At 34.0% G+C, this 8494-nt stretch overlaps 1 long non-coding RNA gene across 1 annotated transcript; it reads left to right on the top strand.

Moving 5' to 3' along the window:
- Positions 1 to 1440: 1440 nt before the first annotated feature.
- Positions 1441 to 7535, top strand: LOC121865694. Its single transcript, XR_006088795.1, has 3 exons — positions 1441 to 1633; positions 3078 to 3192; positions 5755 to 7535. It is a non-coding gene; the product is annotated as an uncharacterized LOC121865694 (long non-coding RNA).
- Positions 7536 to 8494: the final 959 nt, after the last annotated feature.

Raw genomic sequence — 8494 nt, 5'->3', positions numbered from 1 at the left:
CTGTGATCACAACTGTTATAGGAATGAATGGTAGTGGGAGAGACTTAAAAATATTTCTTTATAGTCTGCCAAGTTGAATATAATGATCCTGTCATTCCCATGGAGCTTGATGTAAGTTCAGAAAAGTTAACCTCCTAAAAATGACTGTATTTATGTATGATTAAAAAAATCATATGAAGGGCGTGAATGTTGTTATAAGCCATATTTCCTTGGTAATAGGGAAAGTCAAGTGGATGCTGATGCCATCCTTGTACAGATTTAAATATTTTTGTTGATCACACTTGTTTTATGTATGATGTGGCAATTATTCCATTAATTTTAATATTGACACAAGATTACATAACATTATTTTAACGTATCCTTTCCTGAAAAGTAACGCACGTACAGTGAGGTTGGATGTCTGATCACTTTGCTGCAGTTCATGTACTCAGTATTTTGTTTTATACACTTAAGTTAACTGTAATGCCCTTAAATATTCACTCTCACACTCATTCTGTGTACAGTATTTACTCATTTTGTACTAGATTGTGAATTGGTCACCATACCCTCATCTCTCAAAATGGAAGTGGTCAAATTTCTCCATAACTGATACAGGGGGTCCTCATTATAAGTGGTTAATAGGGACCAGAAAAAAGCCACTGATAATTTAGAACCACATAAAAAGGGAAATTGTTTCCCATAAGAATTAATAGGAATAAGGTCTAATTGGGACTGTCACATTGTAAGTGACACTCATAAAGATTAATTTGGTATCTTTTAACAGTTATATATACATCTTAGAAAAAATTTTGGAACATTTGATTACATATTATTTTATGGAAGTATTTAACTTTACAACTCCAACGCTCATTTCAGTGAAAGTGGTTCATTAATACATGCTCACCATTTTTATTACAACATATAACTTCTAATTTCATGTCCATCCCATAGCTACTACGCCTCCTTTTAGCCACTGCACCACCTTGCTTCAGTTTGAAACTGATGGCTACAAAAATAGTTCACCAATGTCACCAAAGACATAACAAAGTTGATAATTATAGTTCTTGGAGCACTTAAAAATAATGCCTGTGGACACAGGCAACTGCTACTGAGGTGGGTGGGAACTTCAATTTTTCAAAAAGTTAAGACTGATTTCAGCCTTATGATCCTCTTAACTGCGGGGACTTTTTATATCACCACTTGGTGCAAAACCACATGTAACGAGGACCCCCTGTTTAAATTAATACTTATTACCTTCCGCCTCACCTGGGCAACCTGCTTATACTGTATATGGGAAGACCCATGAACAGGTTAAGTTAAATTTTAAGATGTTTTTGAGGAGCTTTGGTGTGTTTTAATGCACTTCATATTATGGTTTGATTTTCAATGTATCCTCGAGGCCAAATATTTAATTTTATTGTTATTGCTCACCTTGTGTGCTCTCTGAAAATTTATTTATATATTTTTTCTTCTCTTTTTCAGGACTATCATTGGTGGTGGCGTAGTTTCTTAACATCAGGATTCACTTCATTTTACTTATTCCTTTACTGTGTTCATTACTTCGTTACCAAGCTGAGCATAGAGGGTGTGGTATCCACCATGCTCTACTTTGGGTATACAGCAATCATGGTCTTCCTTTTCTTCTTGCTCACAGGTATGAAACTTTTCCCTGGTAAGCATATACTGTATAGTACATTAAGTTTATCGTGAATTAAATTTTATCATGAATTCCTTGGTTGTCTTATGCCATGACAAAGATCTAGTGAGTGGTGGTTGATAGCCCAGGCTTTAGAAATGACTAAAAGGAAATAGCCACAATTCTTATTCTCTTCTATTACAACTCATTTTCCTAAAAACAACTAAAATAGATATGAATTTATAATTAGGCTTGATTTAGAGAATTTAAGATGCAATCATGTATGTTTTCCACTTGTTATTTCAACCTCTTGCTACACTTGCACCTCCCAACCTCCTCCCTTTTATTTGAATTTTCTTTACTTTTTGATCACACAAAGGTAGGGATAAAGTTAATAGATACCATATTTTGACGAATATACCGTAAGCCACACTTAAAAAAAAAGAGAGAGACAAATTTTGGGGTGTTACAATATAATATAAAAATTTTATTTGTGCCTCAAAAGTATCTAAGTGTTACTGTAAGTTCGCATTTTACAAACAGCATTCACCTATTCATCAATCGCGTTACAATTAATTCGCGTTGACAAAACACGCGTTGTAGCAGAAATGACTTTATATATCATAATAAAAAGATATTATTATTTTTATGATAAATTTAAGAGGGTATTGTACAATAGAACTTAAACACGTGTTCCTATTATTGATGTCTTGGAAGTGAACAGTTATACTTTATCCTCTTCGCCACTGATACGCACTGTTGGCAGGTACTGGCTTCAAAATTTATCTGTCTATGTCAGTGTTGGTCCAGTCTGGTCTTGATGAGGTCATACTTAGTGCCATCACAATACAGTTACTGCCCTTCTAATATCCTAATTTTATGTAATTTGGAACATGGAAACATTAGAAAGTTGTTATTGACTTTTGACATATATTAAATAATATATTATCAAGCCACCATGAAAGTGTGTGTGGCAACAAAGGTATGCATTATGTTAACGGTAATATACACTTGCTCTATGGTAACTCAATGATATTACTGTATAGCAAGTTATGGCTCTCGGGTTGGTATGTATTTTTTCTGATATGACTTGAGTAAAAACGTAATCCATGCAGTAAAAAGATCTTTTATAAGTGGTGTTTGGGGTTTTTAACATTCACTGAGCTATAAATTTTTATTTATTTTTTATTTTTTTACTGGAGAAGGAATATTAAAGACCTGTGGATTTTACGGTCCGTCACCTAATACAAATGTTGCGAACGTTTCTGAGCTTTATCTCATAAAGAGTGGAATTAGACAAGACTATGGAGGGTCGCTAAGGGAAGAATTTAGTACATGGCCAGGCGTACTGGTTTCATTTTGCTCCAATACTCTTAACTGGTGAAGGCATATCCAGTATGATGAGGAATGTCACTTTTGAAGCAGATTTTTTTAGTTCTTTTTTCTTTCCTTTTTTTTTCAGGAACCATTGGCTTCGTCGCCTGTTTCTGGTTTGTACGAAAGATCTACAGTGTAGTGAAAGTGGATTAGATCTCAGAACCAAAATGGTTGTTGTTGGAGTGTGTTGTCGTCATTCGGTAAGTGCAGCTAGATATTTTACACGTATTATCAAACTGATTTGGCATGATATAAAACAGATTTAAATCAGCAATTTTTGACATGTTGATATTTTCATAGTACGTACCTTTTTAACTTTTCTTCAAGCTTCATCATAACAAATCAATGACTAAATATAGCAACTATGAGCAGTAATTATGGATATAAACCTTTGGATATACTGTAAACTGAAAACTTTAATCCCCTTTGTAGTTTCCATGCTATGAATGTACATTGCAGTGCAGTATTTGGAATATATTCTCAAAAGCAAATCATCTTAATAATAATTATTTAATAAATAAAGTACTGAGTGTAAGTACATAAGTTCCAGGAGTAATTAGGAAGAAAGATTTAATAACTTGAATACCATGAACTACACTTAATTACCATTACAGTAATTTATGATATATTTTTTATGGAATTAATTTTTTAAATACAGTACAGGTAAACCTCGAGATACGATATCCCGAGATGTGATATTCCGCTTTAACTGTGGTTATAAATTAACACCATCTCGCCATATAGGGTCAAAACAACTCGCTTTAATGATATCCATTGGTCGGAATTATGTTTTTTTTCTCTTTAGTGCAAAGTATGAGATGTATTTAATCAAATTATTCGCTGTCTTGCAAGGATTCCGGCAACGCAAATAAAATTTTTCTACATCAAGTCAGTGACATTTTATAAGGAAATAATATTTAACCCGATGCATGACACATCTCTGCCTTCACTTTTAAGCCTACCCATTTGTTGCCTCAAGGCCAACCCGTGCACTACAGCCCTGTGTTTGGTTCTTTGTCGATTGTAAACCCGCCATCGATGTGTCGATTCTTGTTTTGAAAATGTCAGCCGCCATTCATTGTTTTAGTTATCATCGTTTGCTCTGTTTTTGTGACTGTGAAGTGAGCAGTGTAACTTTGAAAATGTCTGGGAAGGCCAAGGCATCCAAGACAACCATGTCTCTGAGGTGAAGCTTGACATTGTTAAGCAGCATGAGACTCCCCAGAGGTTGTGTGGAAGTCAGAGTGACATCTCCACTCCACCTACAAGAGTCCCCTTAGCCTCGAAGGGGACATGTGATGATGACCAGAGGCTAAGGGGACATGTAATAATGACCAGAGGCTAAGGGGACATGAGATGATGACCAGACTTGTCAAATATGATGTGGCGAGTTGTTTTATTGTTTTGTACAGATAGTAGTAGTGTAGGAATTTTTTTGTTGGTGATTCATGTGTGTTTGGGGACTGGCTGGGAATATATCCCTTTGAACCGGTATGTTATAAGGCTCCCTATTTATGATAATTCACCTGACGATGGGTTTTTCAGGAACATAATCCCATTGTATCTCGAGGTTTACCTGTACAACATGTTTAATATTTGTATGAAAAAGCTGTGTTTTGAAGTAAGTAATGGTGAAGGGAGGGAAAGTTAATGGAGAGTGACAAGTTTAGGCTAACAACCAGTGCAGTAGAGTAGTGTTAAAAATGTACCCTTAAAATAAAAAGTACCCAAAAGGTGGCAACTGTGTAAGTGTAAAAAATAAATGGCAACAGTGTACCGAAGACTTGACTACTGACAGTTATATGAAATGTTAATGTTTTATTAATTCTTAGAAAGAACTTATATTCCCTAGCACCCATTATTATTATTTTCACAATATTCCTGTTACAGAATAGCTAAAATAATGTATTCAAATAATGAAAAATCTGGAGTGGGCAGCTTTATTCATTGGTATTTTTTATGTCTTTTCAAATGTACTGTATTTGATTTCTGTACACTCGTGATTTCATTATGGCATGATATTTTTTTTACATTTATGACATGATTTAAATCAGTCTTCCCATAAATAATTTTTTATATGCTTTTTTCCAACCCTGTTATCAAATACTGTATTTACAAATTGAAATAGTTTTGGAACTATTACAGGTTGGAAGCATTGCTCTTCTTGCATTTATAGCTCTGATGCAAATTGAAATACAATTACGTATAATAATAAGACTGTAAGTCCCACTATAGAAGTAGAACACAGAAAAAGTGAGACTGTATATTTTAACCATAACCCCTGGTTGAAATACACAGTGCTCTCACTTTTCTGTACTTTATCTTTTACAGTGGGATTTCAGTGTTAAGATTTACCTGATGTAGTGTTGCATAGTTCTTGAAGAAGATTTTGTGGCGATAGCAGCAGGAAAAAAATTAAATTGCATGAGAGAGTTATTGTTGATCTTGTAGGCTTGTAAGAAGAAAAGCTTATTATGGAAAGGTTCTGTATGCTTGCAATGGTGTGAAAAGTTCATTTGTCTGGATCATAGCTTATATATTAACTTGGAAGTTCATGATAAAACTTTACAGGAATAAATGTCAACAAATTGGAAAGTACAAAATGTCTTAATTAAGTGTTTGTGTTGAAGGTCAAAGTCACAGCTGAAGGTCTAAAGGGAAGGTTAATGTATTTACCACAGCAGCATTGTTTATTTATGGTGCCTGTACAGCATCTCCTGTCTAATATTACCTACTTATTTACTTCTTCATTTTTACTGCAGACTGACTCCGCCTTAGCAGTTCGAGGAGAGAGTGGGACTAAAGTAATCTTTTTTGCATAGTAGCAAATTAAACCCCATAGAATAAGGGAAAGATAATTCAGGTATCAAATATACCATGGATGATCTGCAACTGTATTAAGAAAATCTTGGATAATTGTGGTTATGGGCATTAATGATTAATTTACTTGCTATTGTACTGACTTGGTATGGATTACAGCTAAAGCTATATTAGAAAAAGTCGGGAGTTGATCTAACCTCTCTGAGTCATTGGCTGTCTGTTTAACGATGTAAGTGTGACTCAAGGGGACGTGAGGCACCAACTTTGAATTTATTGTGTTAGATATAAATGTAAAGTCTTGTGTAAAACTTTTCTTTTACTTTTAGTAAAATAATTTTTAGATGTTGCATAAGCTTTTCTTAATGCAGTGACCAAATTGCTGGCATTATTGATGAATGGTACCCTTTTTATTTTATTTCTATTATCTTCCTTTTCTCTCACTTATGTTTAGGGTAGATCAAGGGTTACAGAAACCACAAAGAAAAAATGGAACTGATAGAGTACATTGGTGCAAGACAAGTCTATGAACTACGGGAACAGGCTGGGATGGCAAGTCATTATTTCCACATACAGTATATTAACTGTCCTCATTTCACAGACTATACATATTAAAGTTGCTCCCCTTTGATTGAATCTATTATTGTATTCTTTTGCTGCATGCTCCCTTAAATTATCAGAAACTGAACATCTTATACATGCACACTATTGTATTATATTTATGAGTTTGAAAAACTTATAGTACACAAAGTTTTTAAGATTTTAATAGATCAGCTACATCGGATAGTCATGAAAGAAGAGATCTCATAGTTGGCAAAGAAAATATTTTGAAGTTCATCATAGATATCAAATGTTTAGTATCAGTATTCCTTAAGATAAGCCTGAGTGATTAGCATACTGTTTAGGCTAGTACCATGAGTGCTTTAAAGAAATTTCTGCAAAACAACATTTTTTTTTTCTTTTGTTATTTTCTGGCAAGGAAATAGATCCTCATTACGAAAGAGGTTAAGTACAGATGTCCAAGGCCTTGAGAAACTTTACCCACTTCTGATTATATTAAATGTAGTTTGCCAGTATCCAGAACTGTACCTGAATTTTTGGTTGAGGAATGGAATTAAACACCCAGTTGCCAAGACTACTCACACAAGATGAGTAACTCCTCCAATAGTCGGTTCAATCTTAAGTAAACTGTTACCTTGATGTTACAGTACAGTAATTGTAAAGCAAGCAAGGCCTTTGTTACTTAATCAGGCCTCCATTTTATCTTCACAGTAAGATGTAACTGTTATCATTTGCATATTATTGTGGCATTGAAAGCCACTTTGCAGTTATTCAGATTTTTATTTATTTATTTATATATATATTTTTTTAGGGGGTGGGCTTCATGTAAATTACTCATCTTAATTATCTAGTAGCTGTACAGTATTTAGATTATTAAAACTGATGAAAATGAAGTTTGCTAGTTATCCCTCCCTGAATATTTCTCTTATATTTTTACTGTACAATATTATCCTTTTTAGCATTTTTTATATTCATTTCTTTATGTGGAGAGGAGAGTTTGTTTCTGTAAAATGATACAATTTATCTCCTTTTGTTATTATTGTACCATATTCTGAAGTAATGCTTAAAGCTATAGGAAGAATCTTCTGGATCAAGGATATTTTGTTGTAGAGATGGAGTCTTGTATGATGTATCAAATATAGTTAATTTATTATTCAAATAACTATAAATTTTATTCATTTTTCCCCTCATCTGAGGTAGAAGCAATATCCAGAGTATGGGTAATGTGTAAAGAAGATGTAATTTTAGGTATTGGTTCTCTGATTTACTTAAGGCAGTAAGGCACTTGTTAAACTGTTAATGTAAGATACTGAATTTCAAAGTACTGAATGGAATTTGAGAAGCATTGAGATAAAGGATTTGTATAGTTGCACAAACCATAATATTATCATAAAGCTGTTAGTCATTAATTAACATGAATTATATTATGAAATAACAGCCCATTACATAGGAAATTGTCAACTGGTGGTTAGTGAGCAATTCTTTCCTCAGACATGTGTGAATTTAGGAAGTTGTTGACTATTAGTGAACAGTTCCTCTTCTGAATAAGTGTAAATGAGCTTGAGTGTGTTTGTTGAGAGTAATGATTACCCTTGCTCTGTTTCTGGCCATTGTAATATTCTTTAATAAGTGTGGCTGGAGAGGCATGTGCATACTTGTTTGCTTGCACTCTGTGATTGGTGGTTTTGTACATACTGGTATTTAAATTTTGTCCTTTTTTTTCCATTTCAGCACGAGTGATTACTACTGTTTCATATATTTAAAGTGGTCCTTCAACTCGCATAATTGTTTATACAGTAGTACCCTGATTTACACGGTCAATTGAACCCACGGGGGTACCTAGGAAAGTGAAAACCGCGTAAAGTGAACAACAGAATATATGGGATTAATTCCAATAGAGATTGGCCCGACCACCAAACTCCACTTTTTCCGACACAATACCTATGTTGTAGTAAAAATAACATCTTAATTTTATGATGGTAAGCTCACACAATTAATATTTAAGAGAAATACAGTCGCCAGGTTAATGTCCATTCAAGTAATGGACTCAAATCCCCCTCTTCCTAGCTCACTAGCTCCTACCTCTCTGAGAAATGTTTGGGTGAAAACACTAGATTTTAACCT

The sequence above is a fragment of the Homarus americanus genome, unplaced genomic scaffold (assembly GCF_018991925.1).
Source record: "Homarus americanus isolate GMGI-L3 unplaced genomic scaffold, GMGI_Hamer_2.0 scaffold10876, whole genome shotgun sequence".
In the NCBI taxonomy this organism is placed as follows: domain Eukaryota; kingdom Metazoa; phylum Arthropoda; class Malacostraca; order Decapoda; family Nephropidae; genus Homarus; species Homarus americanus.
The sequence above is the reverse complement of the archived record's forward strand: the minus strand, read 5'-3'. Positions and strand labels throughout refer to the sequence as shown.